The sequence below is a fragment of the Puma concolor genome, chromosome B2, assembly GCF_028749965.1.
Source record: "Puma concolor isolate L17-30 chromosome B2, mPumCon1.1.hap2, whole genome shotgun sequence".
Classification (NCBI taxonomy): domain Eukaryota; kingdom Metazoa; phylum Chordata; class Mammalia; order Carnivora; family Felidae; genus Puma; species Puma concolor.
In genome coordinates this window covers 31605501-31626709 of record NC_141671.1, presented here as the reverse complement: position 1 = coordinate 31626709, position 21209 = coordinate 31605501, and the positions used below count along the sequence as shown (strand labels likewise).

Below are 21209 nucleotides of genomic sequence, written 5' to 3'. Positions count from 1 at the left end.
TTCTTTTTTAATGTTTATTTATTTTTGAGAGAGAATGACAGACAGAGTGCAAGTGGGGGAGAGGCAGAGAGAGCGGGAGACACAGAACCTGAAGCAGGCTCCAGGCTCCGAGCTGTAAGCACAGAGCCCGACTCACGGCTCGAACTCACGAACCACAAGATCATGACCTGAGCCGAAGTCGGGTGCTCAACTGACTGAGCCACCCAGGTGCCCCATCTTTTTTTTTATGTTTATTTATTTTTGTTTGTGTGAGAGAGAGAGAGAGAGAGAGAGAGCAGAGGAGGGGCAGAGAGTGAAGGAGACAGAGAATCCCAAGTAGGCTTCAAGCCACCAGTGCAGAGCCCTACACAGTACATGGGCTCATGAACCACGAGATCATGACCTGAGCTGAAATCAAGATTTGGACACTTAACTAACTGAGCCACCCATACACCCCACTGACACTGTCTTTAAACTCAGCTTCTTCCCTATCACACCCCAGGTCCCCCTTCTACCCAACCACTCCCTTTCTGTCTCTGTTATCCTTTCATTCTCTCAAGCTGCGGCCTAGTGCACTAACCTCCTTTTCCACACAGACACACACACACACACACAAAAATGTGGGGTCAAGAATATGGAAGAAATGGAGAGTTTCATTTTTTCCACTCAGGTCTTCATAGTTCCGTGAGAAGCGTAGTGTCCCTTCTTATTTTCCTTTCCCTTCTCACAAACATCAAATCTCACCCCGTCCACCAGTCAACAAACCAGTTAGTTAGCTGCCACCAACAAACAAAGATGATGGGAAAGTGGCAATGACATAAACAGGACAACGGGACAGAAACACACACAGGAAACTCACGAAGAAGAAACAAGAATAGCCACTAAATAGAGGAAAATAATGTCAGCTCTCCAACAAGCACAACTGAAAACAATGAGACACCATTTCACCTGTCAAAGTGGTAGGTATTCCGATTCTGATCAGCAGGGTCGGCGAGAATAAGGGCATGCACAGACACTACGGCCCAGGTGCGGTCCTGTGCTGCTTTCTGGAGAATGACTCGGCAACACTTAGATACCAAAACCTTTCAAAATAAGCCTATCCTTTGACGCTTTGACTCAGTGGTTTCACTTCTAGGAATTCGGCCTATGGAATCACTTAGGCAACCATGCAAATATGTATGTTCAAAAATATTTACTGCAGCATGCCTTACCGTAATTTTAAGGATTGAGATCCAACTAAATGCCCCCACAATGGGAAACCGGATTCAATGAGTGAGGGTTCATCAAGCAGTGGGATACTTGCCAACCATTAAGAATGATGTTAGCCCATGTGTCTTCTGGTGTGCTGCGTTGAGAAGGCTATAGCCTCACGATGGTGGTATTCCTGGCCCAAAATGAGTAAAGTGAATAAACATCAGACATACCTAAATTTAGAAACAACCTACAAGATAGCTGACCTGTATTCTTCAAACCTGTTAATATAATAAAAGGCAAAGTTCGTCTAAGGAATTGTATCCATATTAAGGATACTGAAAAGACATGATGATTAAGTGCAAGGCATGATCCTGGACCAAGAAAAAAAAATTCAGTATGAAGGACATTATGGGGCAATTGGCAGATTTGGAACATGGACAGTAGATTAGATAATACTATTGTCTCAACTTAAGTTTCCCAATTTTGATAGTTGTACTGTAGTTACATAAAACATGTTCTTGTTCTTAAGACATTCATACCCGTGTTTTTATAAGTAAAGGAATATCTTGTGTACAACTGACTCTCAACTGCTTCAGAAAAAAACACTTGTATTTAGAGAAATAATGATAAAGCAGATGTGGTCATGATGCCAGTTGGTGAATCTGAGTGAAGAGTATCCTAGAATTATATTCTGCCCCTTTGCTGTGAGCTTTAAATTATTTCCAAATAAAAAAGAGTTTTATTTTTTTAATATATGAAATTTATTGTCAAATTGGTTTCCATACAACACCCAGTGCTCATCCCAAAAGATGCCCTCTTCAATGCCCATCACCTACCCTTCCCTCCCTCCCACCCCCCCATCAACCCTCAGTTTGTTCTCAGTTTTGAAGAGTCTCTTATGCTAATAAAAAAGAGTTTTAAAAAGGGAAGGTACTCCGGGCACACCAGGCTGCAGCTGTGGGTACCACAGTGCTGGGGCTGTGCATGGCTATTGATAACACCTCCAGCCACCCCAGACTCTCAGCTCTCTGTGCTACTAAGGAAACTCAGTGTGTGACTGACCCTGGAGCTGTCCTGGGTTGACTCAAAAAAGGTAGGATGAGTCAGGGAAATGAATTCTCTTCTGTCGTTTTATTTACTCCAGTTCTGAACTCAGAAACTGACATTCCGTACATCTCAGAGATCTCTGTGGTAGAGAAAGGGAAGGGAACTTACCTAAATATAGAGTTTGCGCTGGATAATCCAGACTGCACATTTCAGTACCGACAACGTCCATTTATCATTGATATTGGTTTTATACATTTCCCAACAAAGGAAGGCCAAGATTTCCCCCAGAACCAGCCCAGTAACTTGCCCATTCCCCCAAAGGAGAAAACAAAGTCCCCAGCAAGGGCCAAGGTAATGGCTAGGAGTGCCCTGCATTCCCACTGCCAAGGTTAGTGGTTTCGACTTATAGAAAGTTGCAGAGTGTCCAAGAAGCACGGATACTAACCTGGAACAGAAGATGCCTCAGCACCCCACACCTATGTTCCAGGCCCTGACCCTCCCAGGGCAAGGGTAAGCCACCTTGTCATTCTCATCTCTAGAAAGGGGAGACCACACAACAACAGAAGGGCTGGGAGCAGAGGAGGTGGCTCCTGCCTCAGTGAGGGCTCTGAGGGTCCTTGCCTGAGGAGGCAGAGGATCTGGGTGTGGGGCGGTGCTCTGGAATGCAGCCCCCTCACTGCTGCTGCTGCTGCTGCTGTGTCACTCAGTCGTCAAGACCAGAGGTGAGGCATGGGGTCGGAGAGGTGACGGGACCCATCTTCCTTAAGAGGGTGTTGATGGGTGGGGGGCGGAGGGCCAAGCCCCATGCTTTGAGAGACACCGGGTGGAAGAGAATCTCACCACCATCACCCCCAAATGCAGGGAGAGAAGACTCTGCTGCTGCAGCTGCACAAACCAAGGCTTTGGGGCCTGTGCCAGGGGCGGTGACTGTCTGGGGAATGGGTGGGAGGGTGCCCGCCTCAGGGAGAACCCAGTTGGCCTTAGTGCTGGTGGACAGCAGGCTCTTGCAATCACATTTAGGAGGTAAAGAGGGAAAAATACTGGCCACCTGCTAGGGAAGGCGATGAGAAAAAAGCAGGAGATGGAGACATGGGAAGGTCAAGGGCTGACCAAGTCCCTTTCCCCGTCCAGCTGTCCCCACCCCCCGGATGGCTCAATGCTGGGCCCTTCCGGGAGGAAATCCCTTCAATGTCTCAGCCATTCACCTTCCAGGAGTCCCCTGGGCCCCCCTCTTGAGCCCTGTTGTCTCCATTCCAAGGGATGGAGCCTGAGGCTGGACTTGGAAGGCTGGCTAATAAACAGGAAAGGGGGTGGGGATTAGGAGCTGAGAGGATCCCCAGGCCTGGGATGGGGGCGGGGCGATGCCAGGGCAAGGGCACCACTCTGAGGGCAAGAGCACCACTCCGGTAGGGATCAGGCAAGTGCAGAAGTGGTGGTGGCTGAGAGCACGTGTGGGGCTGCTGCAGGCAGCAAAGCACCCAGAGAAATCTGGGAGCACAGCGCTCCCCACTCCTATGCCTTACTCATCTCCACCCCTAGTGCTTCGGTGTGGGGACCTCCCAGAACCCTGTGCCAACGGAGGCACACTGCCTGAGCCTATCTCAGGGACAAGGGAGCTGCCAGGGAGTGTGTCTCCTGGGAGTGGGAGACCAGAAATGGGGAGGGAGAGCTGGGGAGGAGGAGGGACTGGGAAGGAAGGAGAAAGGGAGGAGGTAAAGGCACTAAAGGGAAACAAATGAAGGCAAAGGAAGGGAGGTGGGAGAGAAGGCAAAGAGGACCCAGTGACTTAAGTTTTCCACTCTCCTCCCCTGCTCAGGTGTGCCCCTGGCTTCCTGGGTGAGACATGCCAGTTTCCTGACCCCTGCCAGGATGCCCAGCTCTGCCAGAATGGGGGCAGCTGCCAAGCTCTGCTTCCCGCCCTCCCAGGCTCCCCCAGCCTTCCCTCTCCCTTGGCCCCCAGCTTCTCCTGCACCTGCCCCTCTGGCTTCACTGGCCAGAGGTGCCAGGCCCAACTCAAGGACCCCTGTTCTTCCTTCTGTTCCAAAATGGGCCGCTGCCATATCTAGGCCTCAGGCCGCCCACGATGTTCCTGTCTGCCTGGATGGACAGGTGAGCACTGCAGTGGTGGGGAGGAGGGGACAGGCAGGAACACTGGACTGGGAAGTGGGGTGTGAAAGATGGAACCGGAGTCTGCAAAACAGCCAGCTCCTTTGAGGACAGAGGCTGTGAGAATCAACAAGCCCTCTTGCTGACCATTGACCCGAGACACATTCACCAGCATGGCTGTACCAATGGTTAAAACGTTGAAGTGTTTTCCAACCCGTTAGTAAATGGCTACTGCCATAGCCCCCTTAGTGCCCCAGCCTGGCCCCTCGACCCAGTAGCTAGAGGGTTAATGCCTAGCACAAGGCAGGGAGAGGGGAACCTCCTAGATTCTGCATAATGGGCATCTGGCCTTTATTCTTCCAAGTAGGAGCCCATAACAGCACCTGGAAAGACTGTGGTGGTGGGAGGTGTAACGGGGGTGGAAGGGATCTGACCCAGAGAGAGGAACGGGTATCAAGGCAAGGAAGAGGGGTGCAACCCAGGGATGAGGGTGTGGGACCCCTGGTGGGCAGGGCGTCCTAGCCCGGGGAAGCAGTCAGGGGTATGGGACAGAGGTGAAAGCCCCTGGAGAGGAAGGCTCCTCTGATCTACCAGGAGGGAGGGGACTGGACAGGGCAGTGAAGACCACACGGGGAGGAAAGTGATCTGTGAGGGGTGGACTAGAAGAGCAAGGCTTCTCAAACGTGGCAAGGCACAGCAATCACCTGGAAAGCCTGCAACATACTGGTGCCCACGTCCCAGAAAGGCTGCTTTAGTGGGTCTGGGGTGGGCCCAGGCATGGAGATATTTTGAGTGCCTGGGTAATTCTGAGGATTTGGGGGTGGGAGACCAGCCTCTCGTGGTATGACAACAAGGAGGACTCTCAATGGCAACTTGCCAGGCTTTGTGCTTCAGAGCAGGGGCCCACGTGTCCAGTGCCAGCTCTGCCACCGATGAGACGCGCGCCCTTGCATCAGGTAGTTAAGCTCTCTGCATCCTCAGTTGCCAGCTGATGTCCACACTTCATAACACTGTCGAGAGGAGGAAAGGGAGTGATGTTAGGAGGTGGTCACTTAGCCCAGTGCCAGCCGCCACCACCGCCGTTGCCACTGTGGGGAACAGATGAGACGTCTGTCTCCTTATCATTATCTGCAACACTGTACCCACCTAAAGATTAGGAAATCCAGACAAGAGAGGCCAGACACACCTGAGGGCACACAGCGGTGGTGGCACAGCAAGGTGCCGAGTCTGGAGGTCAGCTGCTTTTCTCCTCCCCACCAAGGAAAGGCCACCAAATTTGGAAGGACACTGTGTCTCAGGTCTGCTCAGCAGGGCCAGCCTGCAATACTCCCACCAACAACGACAGCTCCCATTTTCCAGAATGCCAAAACTGAGGCAAGGGGTGGTGGAGCAGGGCAAAAAGCATATGGGAACAAAGAGAAGGCAACATGAAAATCAGACACAGATAATCCAGAGTGAGAGCTGGATTCTCCCAGCGGAGCGGGGGGCGGGGATTGAACAGCGCCCTCTGTCCTCTGCCTCAGGTGAGCAGTGCCAGCTTCGGGACTTCTGCTCAGCCAATCCCTGCGTCAATGGAGGGGTGTGTCTGGCCACATACCCCCAGATCCAGTGCCGCTGCCCACCTGGCTTCGAGGGTCATGCCTGCGAACATGATATCAATGAGTGTTTCCTGGACCCAGGGCCCTGCCCCAAAGGCACTTCCTGCCATAACACCTTGGGATCTTTCTGGTGTCACTGCCCCACTGGGCAGGAGGGTCCACGCTGTGAGCTCCAGCCAGGACCCTGCCCCCCTACGGGCTGTCCCAATGGGGGCACCTGTCAGCTGGTTCCAGGGAGAGACTCCACCCTCCACCTCTGCCTCTGCCCCCAAGGTGCGTCCTCACGTCTGCCACCCCTCTCTCGGGGCAGGGAGGTCCCCTTCCCTTCGCTAATGCCATGACCCTGTCAGGTTTCAGAGGCCCGAGCTGTGAGGTGAATCCAGATGACTGTGCTGGGCACCACTGTCAGAACGGGGGCACTTGCCTGGATGGGCTGAGCACCTACACGTGCCTCTGCCCAGAGGCCTGGACAGGTGAGTCGTTTAAGCCAAGTCCATGGCACCCGTGGCCCATATGATCAGCCCCTAGCCTCCCCTCCTCACAGGGCTCCCAACTCCAGCCTTTGTCCCCTTCCCATCCCATCCCCCACAGGCTGGGATTGCTCCGAAGATGTGGATGAATGTGAGGCTCAGGGTCCCCCTCGCTGCCAAAATGGGGGTACCTGCCAGAACTCAGCTGGCAGCTTCCATTGTGTGTGTGTGAGCGGCTGGGGAGGCACAGGCTGTGAAGAGAACCTGGACGACTGTGTTGCTGCCACCTGTGCCCCGGGATCCACCTGCATCGATCGTGTGGGCTCCTTCTCCTGCCTTTGCCCACCTGGCCGCACAGGTGTGACAGAGGGCTCGGGGAGGTGGCCGTGAGGATGGCAAGTGACAGAAGCATAAGGGGGGCAGCTGGGATCCTCAAGCGGCCCAAGAGCCTCATGCCCATCCTGCCCTCCAGGACTCCTGTGCCACATGGAGGACATGTGCCTGAGCCAGCCATGCCACGGGGAAGCCCAGTGCAGCACCAATCCCCTGACAGGCTCTCCACTCTGCCTGTGTCAGCCTGGCTACTCGGGGCCCACCTGCCACCAGGACCTGGACGAGTGTCAGATGGGTAAGGCACCCCCACATCAGATCCTCTCTGAGTCCCAAACAGCCTCTGCAAATTGTTTTTCAAATTAAAAATACAATCATCTCTTTTTTCCCAATTTTGTCCAGATTTGGCAATTCTTCCCTACACGATCTTCTCACCAGTGCTTAGCCCTCCGGGCCCCACTTAGTCCTCGTCTGTGTTAAAGACACCAGCCCTTTCTCCGATGTGTTCATTCTGCCACAAGCAGGCCCTCACGCCTTCCCTGGCAGTCTGGCCTCCTTGCCCTTCTGCCCTGGGCCCCTGTGAACTTCTGACTCCTCTCCTCCTAGCCCACAAGGCCCCAGTCCCTGTGAACACGGCGGCTCTTGCCTCAACACCCCTGGCTCCTTTGACTGCCTCTGTCCCCCTGGCTACACGGGCTCCCGCTGCGAGGCTGATCACAATGAGTGCCTGTCCCAGCCCTGCCATCTAGGCAGCACCTGCCTGGACCTGCTTGCCACCTTCCACTGCCTCTGCCCACCAGGTACTAGATGGATGGGGCCCTGAGTAGAGGACACAGGGGACTAATCCTGAACCCACTAGGCATGACCCCTCCAGAACATAGATAGCCCCAGGCCAGTTGGGATCAGCTATCAAAGAATACCTCTTTCTCATCTCCCCACCCAAGATGAACACTCTGGGAAACCCATGGCCTCTAGGAGAAGGGCAGCCACAGATGGTACTGAGGTTGTACACTGCTCAACTCTGGGGGTGAGAGGAAAGCATTCACTTCATAGTCATTGTAAAGTGCGCAGCCTGGTCCACTGTACACAGAGGCCCATCAAGGAAGAGCAGAACAACAGCAGCCTCGGCTCATGCCAACTCAGAATGTTCCTCCTAATCACAGAAACTCTCCCCTGTAGAGATTGAGTAAATCCTTAAAACCCCAAAGGGCCTGTTTGCTTGAATTTGGTACAATAGAAAAAAAAAGTGCCACAAGGCTGCACCTACCTCCAAGTCACTTTTAAGGGAGACAGGTCTCCCCAGGGGTATAGTGACCAACCCGATATCAGGAAGCTGAATGAAACCAAAAAAATAACAGCTTACTTTATGCCAAGTACCACCTGAACATCTTACATGCATTTTGTCATCTTGGCAATAACCCTCTAAGGTCAGTATTGTTACTGTGTCCATTTTACAAGAAACAGACACAGAGAGATTAAGTGAGTTGTCCAGCCAGTAAGTGGTATGGCCGGGATTCAAACCCAGGGCTTCAGTAGATTTAACCACTACACCAAACAGCCTTCCTAAACTGAGCAGCACCCAAGGAAAAAAGCTGAGAAAACCATGCAGTCATCCAAGGGACAAGGTCATAGATACCAAGGAACTTCAGAAGCAGAATCCCCAGGCAAGAAGTGGGAGGCAGCCGAGGTCTAGAGGCTGATCCAGCTTCAGTTCAGGGTCAGATTGTGGATACCAGGACAAGCCCAAATACAGGACAAATATGTGACCAACAAGCTACCCAAATGCCCTTCAAATACCCCCCCTTGGGGACTCCTGGTCTCCCTGGCACAGAAGCCTGCTGGGGTAGAACAAGAGGCATGACTCACCTCCAAGCAGATGCCCATTTGTTTCATTTGACCTTGAGGACCTCCAGGCTCATTAGCCCAGCCCAGTGAGCCTGCCGTCTGGGCACAGAGAATGGCCCCCAAAGGTACTTCCTTGCTGCCCCCTCGGGTCCCAGCAGGTGCCTTGCTCCCTGAGCTTTCACATTTAAAGGGGGCAGAGCCACACACAGCAGAGCAGCAGGACCACGGGCTCGTCGCCCCAACCTTCAGGCACACAAAACCCTGGGAGGGTTCTAGATCCCTGGTCCTCCTGGGAAGAAGGGGTGAGCAGCCCGGGCAGGGCTCAGCCTGCACCACATCTCCACGTCCCAGGCTTAGAAGGGCAGCTCTGTGAGGTGGAGACAGACGAGTGTGCCTCTGCTCCTTGCCTGAACCAGGCTGACTGCCAGGACCTCCTCAACGGCTTCCTGTGTGTCTGCCTGCCTGGTGAGTACAGATTCCACTCCAGTCCTTCAGCCCAGGCCCCTGAACCACAGTGCAGGCCCGGCAATCCCAAACCTTTTGAAGTTCACCCTGGCTTGGCCAACGAGGCTCCCATTTCTCCCAACTCCTCTGCTCCCCCAACTCTCTTCTGTTACATCCCAAACCTTCCTCGCGCACTCATCCACCTTTATCTCTGTCCTGCCAATTACCCAAATCGTCCCTTCTGGCCCTCCTCCAGAGTCCGCTCGTGGGGATCCCAGGCTGGTCTTGGCACTGCTCACCCTGGATGCAGGGAAAACTGCCCCAGGCCTTCCTTCTCCACCATTATCGATCCCTCTGTTCCCTGATGTGATGATAACAGATGTTTCTTGAATATTTGCTCCAGGCCAGGAACTTGGCTGTGTACTTTTCAGGCATTTCCTCATTTAATCCTTTCAATAACACCATAAGGTAGGTTCTATGATTCCCCTTTTACAGAAGAGGACACTGCAGCCTAGAGAGCTTGAGTAACTTGCCCAAAGTCACACAACTGGCAGGTGCTGAACATCATCCTCCTGTCACCTCCACCTGCCCCAGGTGTCTTCTCTGGGAAGCCCCCCAGGTTCACTTTTCCTGGTGAGGGGAGGGGCCACGACTTGCATTTATGCTTTTGATACATAGTATTTTCACCATTCACACACACAGCCAGTTATACCTTCTTTATATAAAGAATGAAGTTACTAAGATATGCTGTTATGTTCTGAAATTCAAATCACTCTTTGAGAAGCCCCCAGATTGGTACCTTCATTATATAATGATACATGCAGATGAACCTCCAAACCAAGCCATTTGAAACAAGATTCTCTTCACTGCAATTCATAGCAATGATATTTCTGTCTGTGTAAATAGAAGGTTAAATATCGGCATTAACTCTAAATTTCTTGTTTGAATCCATGAAATCATACCTGTACATCTCAGTCACAAATATTTGTAACAAACTCCCTGATGATTCCAAAGTCACGAAAGAAAGAAAAAGAAGGAGAGGAGAGGAGAGGAGAGGAGAGGAGAGGAGAGGAGAGGAAACGAAAGGAAATGAAAGGAAATGAAAGATAACCTTTACCATCTCTCCCCACTTACTCCCTGCCCCCCAGGATTCACTGGCTCCCGGTGTGAGGAGGACATCGATGAGTGTGGAAGCTCTCCCTGTGCCAACGGTGGGCAGTGCCAGGACCAGCCTGGATCATTCCATTGCGAGTGTCTTCCAGGTAGACCAGTGCTCAGACACTGCAGGGAAGAGTGGGGGCCAAGGGCAGACTCCCCTGCAGGTCCCTGACCCTCCTGCTGTGCCATAGGCTTTGAAGGCCCTCGCTGTCAGGCCGAGGTGGATGAGTGTCTGAGTGGCCCATGCCCCACTGGAGCAAGCTGCCTGGATCTCCCAGGAGCCTTCTTTTGCCTCTGCCCCTCTGGCTTCACAGGTAAGCAGGGGAGGTGTTAGAAAGGACTGGCAGGATAGTTGAGTCCATTAGGGGTAGAGCAGAGGTCACTGCTGGATATTCAAGGGTTGGAATGTAAAAAGAGAATGAGAATGGAACCCCTTCAAATTATTCAATGCAAAACCTGCACAACCTCAGGCTGACAGCAGGTGTTATTTACAGGGCCCACACTGGGCCCAACATGAATGGTGTGATTAGGGCTCAAAAACAGGATGGGGTTCAAGAGGAAGCCATTGATTTGCTTATTTAGGATGTATTAAGTGCCTACTATGCACAGCCAGACACAGACACAAGTTGGTAAGAGACCTGCTGTCCTCAAGTGGCTTTAAATCTAGTGCAGAGAGACCAAGAAGTCTCCTGTTGGTTATGACCACAGGTGCTCTGAGAGAGACTGCACAGGATTCTATAAGAGCACAAAGGACCAGCCAACCATACTAGAGATGAGAAGGCTTCATGAGGAGGTAATGGCTGAGCTAGTCTGGAAGAATGAGTAGGAGTTTGTCAAGACAGAATGATTACATGTTTTAGCTGCAGGTAACTGCATTGCGAAATGATGCCATGCAGGACCCTGTGTGCCATTCTGAGGAAGTTAGACAGTATCCTGAGGCAACAGGGAGCCACTGAAGGACAGGTTCGTGGGGAGTGAGCAAGTCATATGTAAAAAGTGGCTTTGGCCCCATCAAGGACATAGAGGGACTCTGTTTTCCCTGTGACCCATCTCCCCACCCAAGGTCGTCTCTGTGAGGTTCCCCTGTGTGCCCCCAACCTGTGCCAGCCCAAGCAAAAATGCCAAGATCAGGAAGACAAGGCCCACTGCCTCTGCCCTGATGGAAGCCCTGGCTGTGCCCCCGTTGAGGACAACTGCACCTGCCACCACGGACACTGCCAGAGGTAACCTTCCACTGTCCTCTGGGTCCTCCTCAGCTAGGCCAGGGGGAGACAACCAGGGAGGGGTGAGTCTGCAAGAAATGACCAATAGTGAAGAAGAAGGAAATGGCCAAGTTCTGAGGTCAAAGCCAAGGTGAGGGATCCAATAGTGAGTGCTATCCCGTGAGGGGAGAATTCATAAATAACAGGAGAAACGGAGGGCTAGAGGGTCAGAACAGGAAGAAAAACATGAAATCCCAGGGCCAATTAATCATACATTAGAGGGGTACCTGGGTGGTTCAGTCAGTTGAGCGTCCGACTTCGGCTCAGGTCATGATCTCACAGTTCATGAGTTCAGGCCCCGCGTCCAAGCTGTGCTGACAGCTCGGAGCCTGGAGCCTGCTTCAGATTCTATGTCTCCCTCTCTCTCTCTGCCCTTCTCCCACTCTCACTCTGTCTCTCTCTCTCTCTCTCTCAAAAATAAAAAATTGAAAAATTTGAAAAAAAATCATACATTAGACAAATATTGAACATCTACTATGTGTGGATACTTTTCCAGGCACTGGAGGAATGGCACAAAACAAAAGAGACAAAGTGTCTGTTCTCATGGAGCTCTCATTCTAATGAGGAAAGACAGATAACAAACAAATTATAGAAGAAATGTATATACATATTCATACATATAGTCGGAGAAAACAAGCAGGAGGCATGTATGGAAGGGGGACAATGCTGAGAACAAAGCCACTGAAGAAGGGGACCAGAGTCTCAGGGCCAAAAAAAAGAACAGATCAGGGGACTGGGTGGCTCAGTTGGTTCAATGTCCAACTCTTGACCTCAGCTCAGGATGTGATCTCAGGGTGGTGAGTTCAGGTCCCACGTTGGGCTCCAGGATGGATTGGACTCCAGAATGGGCATGAAGCCTACTTAAAAACAGAAGAGGTGCCTGGATGGCTCAGTCAGTTAAGCATCTGACTTCGGCTCAAGTTGTGATCTCACGGCTGACAGCTCAGAGACTGGAGCCTGCCTCAAATTCTATGTCTTCCTCTCTCTCTGCCCCTCCCCACTCACACCCTGTCTCTCTCTCTCTCTCTCTCTCTCTCTCTCTCTCTCAAAAATGAACATGAAAAAGAAAAAAAAAAGAAAGTCATAGGGGTCTAACAAATGATGTGGAGTGGGGAGGGGAGAAGAAAAAATCACCAGAAGAAGAAAAACACCCTTCTTTTTCTCGTTATGACCAGATCCTCATGTGTGTGTGATGTGGGATGGACAGGACCAGAATGTGAAGCAGAGCTAGGGGGCTGCATCTCCACGCCCTGTGCGCATGGGGGGACCTGCCACCCCCAGCCCTCGGGCTACAACTGTACCTGCCCCACAGGCTACACAGGTGAGGCCCTTCCCAAACCACAGACATTCTGGGCTGGCCATCTCTAATCAAGAGCAAGACCAGTAGAGGCATGTGTCCTAGGCCTCTGGGTCTTGGTCACCACCAAGGAGAACTGGGCATGTGCTGCAGGGACCACAGGCGATATGCAGGAGGTGGTAAGAAAAGAAAAGAGGTTGGATGGAAGACAAAAGGGATGGGGATGAGGAAAAGGAAGGGGAGATAAGTGGAGGAAGACAGAGAGAAGAGGATGCCCTTTCTCAGACCCCACTCATTTCCCTCAGGCCCCACCTGCAGTGAGGAGCTAACGGCTTGTCACTCAGGGCCCTGTCTCAACGGTGGCTCCTGTAGCCCCAGCCCTGGGGGCTATTCCTGCACCTGCCCTCGGAGCCACACTGGGCCCCGCTGCCAGACAAGCACTGACCACTGTGCCTCTGGTGAGTACCTACCATGTTCTGGGGCTGGGCCACAGGTGGATGGAGGAACTGGTCAGGGTGTGTTGGTGCCGTCTGATAAAAATCAACTGGCCACCACGAGCTGCAGTTTTGATGGGGGCAGCAGGGAGTGCGTGTATGTCCTGTGCGGGGTGTGACTAAGGTCACAGCCCACGTATGGGTAAGGAACCCAACCCCTCACAGCCTCCTCTCTCCAGCCCCGTGCCTCAATGGGGGTACCTGTGTGAACAGGCCTGGCACCTCCTCCTGCCTCTGTGCTGCGGGCTTCCAAGGCCCACGCTGTGAGGGAAGGACCCGTCCTAGCTGTGCAGACAAGTGAGCAAAGACCCCTAGAGGAAGGGAAGGGGCCCCTCAGCCTTCCCACCCTTCCTGTCCATCTCCTCTGGGGCTCCAGGCTGCCTTGAATTCCACATCCCACATCCTTTCACCATGACTCCCTTTCTGGTTTCCTATCTCATCACCGCGTCACACACTCCCTCCCCTTTGGTTGCCGGGACTGCCTCCCACCATGCCTTGTCTCTGTCCTGTCCAGCCCCTGTAGGAACAGGGCAACCTGCCAAGATGGCCCTCAGGGTCCCCACTGCCTCTGCCCCCCTGGCTACACAGGAGACAGCTGCCAGGTGAGGGGTGCTGAGCCAAGTGTGCGGAGGAGGGCGGTGGCTGAAGGGCTCTAGTGGGAGGGTCTCAGGGACTAGAAGAGCAGGGAGCTTGGGAAGGTAACCACATGAAAGGGGGTGTGGCATCTGGGAGGTGAGCTCTAGCTTGAGGTTTGCATGGAGTAGAAGTGAGGAAAGGATTTCTGATCCCAGGAACTGTTCTGGGATGTGGGGGTGGGGGAGGGAGGCTATCACCTGGCCCCAGACCATTCAGGAGAGAGCTTGACAGGTAAGGATTTTGAGCAGCTGGCAGAAGACCATCTCTGGGCCTGAACACATGACACTCAGTCTTGCCCCATGCTCTCTCCTAAACCTCAGACTCTGGTGGACATCTGTGCCCAGAAGCCCTGTCCACACAATTCCCACTGCCTCCAGACTGGGCCCTCCTTCCAGTGCCTGGGCCTCCAGGGATGGACCGGGCCTCTCTGCAACCTTCCGCTGTCCTCCTCCCAGAAGGCCTCTTTGAGCCAAGGTACTAACCCAAGGACCAACTGGGGAACAGATGAAGAGAGAAAGGGTGTCCCTCTCCACCCGATCCCTAAGGGCATCCACATACAACCTTTGACCAAAACAACCAAGAGTCAAAGTAACACAGACCAACCACTACTGCTGATTCTATAGCTCAGCCCTCCTATCACCATGCTCAAAGCAACTCAAGCAACACCAACCAACCCAGACAACAAGACTCCAGTTTATCACAACCCCTGAGACATAACTCCATGTGAAGCAACTCAACTCTGTCACTATCATAACTCAGCTAGAATGGATCACACTTAACCCAACTTCACTCAGCTGCTGCTCCCAATCATTTTCATGTTATGCCAACCCCCTTGTGAAAGAATACCCCCCACCTCATTCAAATGAGGTTTAATATAAGCAGAACTCAGGAAAGAGACTACTGTGGAGTTAGGGGATGGGAATCACAGTGAGAGAACATCACAGGATGCCAATTCAGAGGACAGACTTAGGCACCTAAAGTTTCCGCTGAGTTCTTTCTTCCTTGAGACTTGTTTAAAGCCAAAAATACAGTTGCTTATAATGCTCTAATAAGTTTAACAAGCGGTATCTCTCTCCATTCTGGCAGAACAGGCAGGAGGGGGATCTTGATGTCTTAATCTCTTCAGCACCAGAATTTATTGACTCCTCAGGCTCCAAGTGGCCTTCACCCACCCCAGGAATGGCAGTGAGCCCCATGAGCCTCTCTGCTCTGTGTCTGAGGCCCCTGAGAACCTAACTTAGCTTTATCTATCCCTGTTTGCCTTTCTTCTCAGGCACAGAAGTTTCTTCCCTGTGCCAGAATGGAGGTCTCTGCATCGACAGTGGCTCCTCCTATTTCTGCCACTGCCCCCCTGGATTCCAAGGCAGCGTATGTCAGGACAGGGTGAACCCATGTGAGTCCAGGCCCTGCCAACATGGGGCCACATGCATGGCCCAGCCCACTGGGTACCTCTGCCAGGTAAGCCGGTCTAGAGGAGAGCAGTAGGGGAGACAAGCGTGGGTGGATGTGGGAAAAGCAGTTGAGGGGGCGTGTAGTGATGTATTCATTTCCCTTTCCTTTACCCACATACCCAACCAACCACCAAGTCATACCATTTTGCCTCCTAAATCTTTCTCAATTCTGTCCTTCCTCCTTCACCCTTTGTCCCACTGCCTCAGTCTAGGCCTTTGCTGCCTTCCGCCCTCCTCCACACATGGAGCACCCTCCTATTGTCCCTGCCTCCCCACTTGTCCACCTATAGGCTCAACCTTTACTCCACTACCAGGGTGCTCTGTTGAAAACGTTAAGCTGACCTGTCACTCCCCTGCTTAAAACCCTTCAGTGGCTGCCCACCTCTTTTAAAAAAAAAAAAAAAAATTTTTTTTAATGTTTATTTATTTTTGACAGAGAGAGACAGAGCATGAGCGGGGGAGGGGCAGAGAGTGAGGGAGACACAGAATCCAGAGCAGGCTCCAGGCTCTGAGCTGTCAGCACAGAGCCCGACACGGGGCTCAAACTCACAGACCGTGAGATCATGACCTGACCCTAAGATGGACGCCCAACTGACTGAGCCAACCAGGCGCCCCATTGTGGCTCTTTGATAGTGAAATCTAAGGCCAGCGTGACCCAGCCTTGCCTGCTTCTTAGGTCTCATGTCCCCACATCCCCGCCCTCCTACTCTCTGCTCCAGCTGCTGTTGGCTTCCCTACACACCCCTTATACTGGCTCTCCACTGTCCTTCCCCACCCACTTCCACTGGATGGTGCTCAAGAGGTGCCTTCCTCAGGGAAATGTCCCTAACTTCTCTCCAGACTGGGTGTGGGCCTCTCCCTCGTGGTTCAGATCACTGAGCAGAAGAGGCAAAGCTGGGATTCAAGTCCAAGCAGCCTGATGCCTGTACTCAGAAGGCTGACTTTGGATAAAAGGTGTGATGCAAATCCCCCAACCATCCTCTTTAACTTTTTAATTTTATTCTTTAACTTTTTATCATGACCATTTTCAAACATACACAAAAGCAGTGTACTAATCAGTAGCAAACACCCCTTCACCCAACACTCAGCTTTACCTCCCCTTTTCTGAGACCCCTTCCCTCCGATATCTCCAAGATACCCCCTCACCCGCTTCTCCCAGCCCTCCAGCCACTCCTCACACTCTCTGTAATTCCCTTTTGCTCCACCTTTCTGAAGCCTGGTGCTGCATTCTTACATGCTCTCCTTCCTCTTGCAAGAACTCAGCGCATGGTACAGACCTCATCGATGACCCTTCTCCCACTAGCAGAAAGGTAAACAATTGGAAAATGGCTAAGGGTACTGGTTATGAAGTCACAGACTTGCACTGAATCCCAGCTCTGCCACCTGCTAGCCGAGTCATGCAGTCTTTCCAGGAATCATTTGCCTTTTCTCTAAAGTGAGAATCAAATGAGATAATTCGCATACAAGTTTGTTGGGAGGGTTTTATGAGCTTATGTATAGAAATCATGCAATAAATGCTAGCTGTCTCTCTGGTTTACTGAGAACGTCATGGAAGCAGGGATGAGTTCTAAATTTCTTCATGTTCCTAGTGCCTACAACAGTGCCTGGCACGAAGCAGGCATTCAATAAACACTTACAAATTAATTAAGAAAGCATGACAGAGCCTGGCAGTGAGGCGTGTGATTGAGGGAGGGAGGTCTTACCCAAAACAGAACTATGTTTAATAGCATTGTATCATAAGATGGTTTGGGACTGCTGGAGCGGTTAAGTTGCCCACTGTTGAACAGGGTATAGCATGGAGTTGAGATACAAGGGTGAAGCTATGCAGGGCTGTGATGGATGATCAGTTGAGTGATACTCTGAACTGGAAGGTAGGGAAGGGATTGGGCAGACTGTCTTGAGCTGGCTCCCCTGTACTGTTGAGATGGGCTGGATTATTGGTTCCCTGTCTGACCCTCTTTGCCCGCAGTGTGCCCCAGGCTACAATGGACAGAACTGCTCAAAGGAATCCAACGCTTGTCAATCCCAGACCTGTCACAACCATGGGACTTGCACCCCCGAACCTGGAGTCTTCTACTGCACCTGCCCTCCAGGTCTTGTGGGGCTGCACTGTGAAGGGGATGTAGATGAGTGTCTGGACCAGCCCTGCCACCCCCCAGGCACTGCAGCCTGCCACTCTCTGGCCAATGCTTTCTACTGCCAATGTCTGCCTGGATACACGGGTGAGGGCTGGGAGGGTGTGTGTAGGCATCTCTGTGGCACAGCTGAGTTGACAACCCCCACCCACAAGGCAGCCTAGTCATCATGTCCATCCCCCTGCCTCCCCACCCCAGGGAATATGCCCCAGGATCCCTTCCTGTGCAGGTAGTACTGGGTCAATTCCCAGTAATGAGGTAGGAAGGGGGCAATAATTGAAGTAGCGTATGACATCTAACCCCACCCTCCACAGGCCAGTGGTGTGAAGTGGAGACAGACCCTTGCCAGAGCCAGCCCTGCTCCAACGGAGGGTCTTGTGAGACAACAGCAGGACCACCCCCGGGTTTCACCTGCCACTGCCTCCAGGTAAGTAACCACAAAGCAGTCTTCTCTGTTTCCCCCAACACTGGTGCCAGGTGAGAATGCCTGAGTGGGATCCTAGAGGGGAGTCTAGGGAGCACTGGAGTGGGAATTATTGATGAGAACCAGCCCATGTTAATGGCGATGAGTGGCTCTCAGAAGCAGTTCAGGGGGGCAGGCAGGATCAGGTGTTAGCATGAATGGATTTTCAGAAATCATTGGCACTGCCTAAGGTAAGGCCCCAGCGTCAAGCTGGGCGACCTTGGGTAAGTTCTTTTATGTGTGTGTGTGTGTGTTGTGTGTGTGTGTGTGCGCGCGCGTGCACGCGTGGACCTCAGATGCATGAAATCAGGTTAATCATAAGCCTTTGTTCATGATACACTATCATCATTGGTTTGTGCACGGCCTTCTTTTTATTATTCTTACAACATAATACCCAGGAACCTAACCTAAGAGTTACAACAGTAACGATGACTCACATGTACTTATGTCTTCCTCTATCCTCTTCCGCTTCCAGAGAAAGAGAGTTTATCACCCAATGTCCAAGGACTAAGATAATATTCATTTAATACCACTCTATTAAGTGTTTAGTCTTCCAGGTTGTTGCACACAGCGGTGGTTCGTCCGTTTTCACTGTGTAATATGTCATTATGTGAAAAAACCATGGACCATGGTTTCAACATCTATAAAATGACTTGATATAAACCTGATGTTCTCTGAGGCCCCTTCGAGATATGAGATTCTAGGGCCATCTGTGTTATCTTAACCCGAGAGTTTGCTTGGGGGGGAGTGGGAAGAATAATACAAGGGACTTCCCCAACATCTCTCTCCTCTCCACAGGGTTTTGAGGGCCCCACCGGCAACCACAGAGCCCCCTCCTGTGGCCACCACCACTGCCACCACGGTGGACTGTGTCTGCCCTCCCCCAAGCCTGGCTTCCCACCCCGCTGTGCCTGCCTCAATGCCTACGGGGGCCCCGACTGCCTGACCCCACCTGCTCCTCATGGCTGTGGCCCTCTTTCTCCATGCCTACACAATGGCAGTTGCTCAGAGATCCCTGGGCTGGGGTCCCCAGCCTTCCGATGCTCCTGCCCTCCCAGCTCTCCAGGGCCCCGGTGTCAGAGGCCTGGAGCAAAGGGATGTGAGGGCAGAGGTGGAGATGGGGCCTGTGATGCTGGCTGCAGCGGCCCTGGAGGAAATTGGGATGGGGGAGACTGCTCCCTGGGGGTCCCGGACCCCTGGAAGGACTGCCCTTCCCACTCCCGGTGTTGGCTTCTCTTCCGGAATGGGCAGTGCCACCCACAGTGTGACTCTGCAGAGTGTCTGTTTGATGGCTACGGCTGTGAGACTCCTCCAGCCTGCATGTGAGCCTAAAACCCTGACTTCAGGTGGGGGTCGGGAGGCCTCTAAGTTACAGTGTGACAACAGCCTCAACTCCAGGCAGTTTCCACCCTTGATAACCCTTGCCAAGTAGGGGTGGAAGACACTAGGCTCCAGCCCAGGGGAATAGGGCAGCATCAATATTTAACATGGGGACCAGGAAGGAGGGCACTGCCTCTGTCTGGGCTCCTAAGAGTTGTGAGAGCTCTGGCCTCAAGCCTCTCTAAGACCTGTTGCCATGGAGTATCTCCCCTAACAACCAGCACTCCTCAGGGAAAAGGTCTTTGGACTCTCCTTCAGGGAGACAGGAGAGCTTGGGAGGGTAGGGAGAAGGGACAGTCTTAGGAAACAAGGGTGTCATAGACATTAGAGTGTCTCAACTACCTACCACCCAGGGCCTGACTAAGCCCATTGCTCTGGAGTTGTATCCACTTAGCAACCTGTGCCCTAGAGGCAGTGGAATATCAGGCATCTCTCTGGAATCAAGAAGGGGGTCAAGTTTCTTTGGCGATCCTGAGTCCCTCTCACTCAGGCAAGGAGAGAATCATGAAAGCAGAAAGGGGAAAAAAGTTCCTAACCTACAAGGGAAGACAGATCAGGTTTGCAGCAGATCTATCCACAGAAACTTGGCAGGCCAGAAAGGAGTGGCAGGATATATTCAGTGTGCTGAATCAGAAAAATATGCAGCCAAGAATTCTTTATCCAGCAAGGCTGTCATTCAAAATACAAGGAGAGATAAAAAGTTTCTCAGACAAACAAAAATTAGAGGAGTTTGTGACCACTCAACCAGCCCTGCAAGAAATTTTGAGGGGAGCAAAGATGAAAAAAAATTATATATATATATATATATATGTGTGTGTGTGTGTGTGTGTGTGTGTGGGTGTGTGTGGGTGTGGGTGTGCGTGTGTGTGTGCGTGTGTATAAATACCAAAAGCAACAAAGATTAGAAAGGACAAGAGAACACCACCAGAAACTCCAACTCTACAAGCATCATAATGGCAATAAATTCATAACTTTCAGTATTCACTCTAAACGTCAATGGACTCAATGCTCCAAACAAAAGATATGGTGTAACAGAATGGTTAAGAAAACAAGATCCATTGATATGCTGTTTACAAGAGACCCACTTTAGACATAAAGACACCTTCAGATTGAAAATAAGGGGATGGAGAACCATCTATCATGCTAATGGTCAACCAAAGAAAGCCAGAGTAGCCATACTTAATCAGACAATCTAGACTTTAAAATAAAGTCTGTATCAAGAGATGAAGAAGGGCATTATATCATAATCAAGGGGTCTATCCACCAAGAAGACCTAACAATTGTAAACATTTATGCCCCAAACTATAGAAAGCTTATGACAGAAATTGAAGAAGACACAAAAATAAAAATGGAAAAAAATTCCATGCTCCTGGATAGGAAGAACAAATATTGTTAAAAGGTCGATACCACCCAAAGCAATCTACATATTCAATGCAATCCCTATCAAAGTAACACCAGCGTTCTTCACAGAGCTAGAACAAATAATCCTAAGATTTGTATGGAACCAGAAAAGACCCCGAATAGCCGAAGCAATCTTGAAAAAGAAAACCAAAGCAGGAGGCATCACAATCCCAGACTTCAAGCTATACTACAAAGCTGTAATCATTAAGACAGTATGGTACTGGCACAAGAACAGACACCCATATCAATGGAACAGAATAGAGAACCCAGAAATGCACCCACAAACGTATGGCCACCTAATCTTTGACAAAGCAGGAAAGAATATCCCATGGAATAAAGACAGTCTCTTCACCAAGTGGTGCTGGGGAAACTGGACAGCGACATGCAGAAGAATGAACCTGGACCACTTTCTTACACCATACACAAAAATAAACTCAAAATGGATGAAAGACCTCAATGTAAGACAGGAAGCCATCAAAATCCTCGAGGAGAAAGCAGGCAGAAACCTCTTTGATCTTG

At 51.5% G+C, this 21209-nt stretch overlaps 1 pseudogene across 1 annotated transcript; it reads left to right on the top strand.

The window, feature by feature from the left end:
• Nucleotides 1–2574: 2574 nt before the first annotated feature.
• On the top strand, nt 2575–19235 carry LOC147580857 (neurogenic locus notch homolog protein 4-like; annotated as a pseudogene). Its single transcript, XR_015251753.1, has 21 exons — nt 2575–2608; nt 2889–2942; nt 4012–4329; nt 5850–6197; nt 6275–6397; nt 6516–6752; nt 6867–7026; nt 7334–7524; nt 8921–9034; nt 10162–10275; nt 10363–10485; nt 11235–11394; nt 12609–12754; nt 13036–13188; nt 13404–13521; nt 13739–13826; nt 14181–14334; nt 15134–15318; nt 17281–17533; nt 17761–17873; nt 18708–19235. The product of XR_015251753.1 is annotated as a neurogenic locus notch homolog protein 4-like (transcript).
• The last annotated feature ends 1974 nt before the right edge of the window (nt 19236–21209 follow it).